Source organism: Oryzias melastigma, unplaced genomic scaffold (assembly GCF_002922805.2).
Source record: "Oryzias melastigma strain HK-1 unplaced genomic scaffold, ASM292280v2 sc00933, whole genome shotgun sequence".
In the NCBI taxonomy this organism is placed as follows: Eukaryota; Metazoa; Chordata; class Actinopteri; order Beloniformes; family Adrianichthyidae; genus Oryzias; species Oryzias melastigma.
The window spans coordinates 11199-12584 of NW_023417518.1; the positions used below are offsets into that span (position 1 = coordinate 11199).

The 1386-nt window shown below is 36.0% G+C and overlaps 1 protein-coding gene across 1 annotated transcript in view; it reads right to left on the reverse strand.

Annotated features, from left to right (window-relative positions):
- The window catches only part of si:dkey-171c9.3, a 4743-nt gene extending 3448 nt beyond the window's left edge, over window positions 1-1295 (reverse strand). The window contains exon 1 of the mRNA XM_024263531.2: window positions 1222-1295. The gene's annotated coding sequence lies outside the window, so the exon portion shown is untranslated. The remainder of the gene's footprint in view (window positions 1-1221) is intronic.
- Between the last annotated feature and the right edge of the window lie 91 nt (window positions 1296-1386).

A 1386-nucleotide genomic window follows, 5' to 3' on the forward strand; every position in this document is an offset into this window, starting at 1 on the left:
ATTTTAAAAACAAGGTACTGAATCCAAATCCAAGGGCTAAAGTAAATCTATGCGGCTCGGCTCTTTCTAGGTTTGGATCAGTAGAAAACAAGTACAAATGGCTCTTTTACTGTTAAAGGTTGCCGACCCCTGGCTTAGTCATTCATAGACATGAATAAATGTTCAATAAACTTGTTCAGTATACATAAAAAAGTTGACCAAAGACATAGATAGTGGATGCAAAAACATATTTTTGGCACAGATGGAACCCCATACATACAACAACTTATACTTTCTTGAAACGTTTGATGTTTTTGAAATTGAGCTTTGGTTTTTGAATTTTATTTTATTTCTAAAATGTTTGGTTTTTTTTTCATTGCGATCTTTAAAATATTTTTGCATTGAGTGATTTGTTGGTGTGATTTGCACTTCAGGGCCACCGTACTTATTTGAATAACATTTACCAACAAGTGTGATCATAATCTGGCAGAAAAAATTAGCATCTTAAAAATGCAAATTACTTGTTTCTACTTCTACATTATGTCAGTAAGCAAGAATTCAACATGTTTTAAAGCATAATACTTCAAGAGAAAGTGAACATTTGTGAAATCGGAAGGACAGAACAGAGCGTCCCCCACCACGATGGAAAGTGAGATTGGGGCCTTAACCGCAGCCTGTCAGCGTGTCAGGATGTGACAAGAAGGAAGTGCAGTTCAGTATTAGAGCGGCTGAAAGAACTCTGCCTGTCTCACACAGTAACATTTCCAGCCGTTGATCAAATTAAGCCTTTCTGCTGATTCTGTTTGGTTTGTGGGCTCAAAAGTCCAAAGCAAGCGGAATCAATGATGCGATGCAGAAAACCAAAGCTTATACTGAATACTTTTTCTTGGATGTTTGACACTCTCATCTGGTAATATTCTTTATTGTAAACCCCTAAAAAATTAGGATTATTTGTACAGAAGTTAGTAGTAAAACAATAAAGTTTCCTCTTTTTTCAAACTCTTTTATCTTTTTACGTCATGAGCCAAAAATACTTTGAGTTTCTATCAAAATTTGACCAATCTTTATAAATAAAACACTTAAAATTTGCTTTAGAGGCAAGAAAGAAACATAGGAAGGCAAAAAACACGCAACATAATGCAGCTGTGTTTTTAAAAGTGTAGTTTGGGCTCTATATGGAGTTAAAAATGTTCAAAAGTTTCAACATAAGCTAGAAGCATCTAAACTGCACGTCAAACTTACCGGCGTGAAAATTGCTCCTTCGCTGTTCCGAGTGCAACTAAGTTGCGTCGAGAGGTTTTGCACTCAAAGACAAGTTGACCAGAATTACTCACTTCCTGTTTGCATGAAAGCAGCAGCAGCTCTGGGGGAAGCTCAGCCAAATTTGCATAACGGAAAAAAAAAATT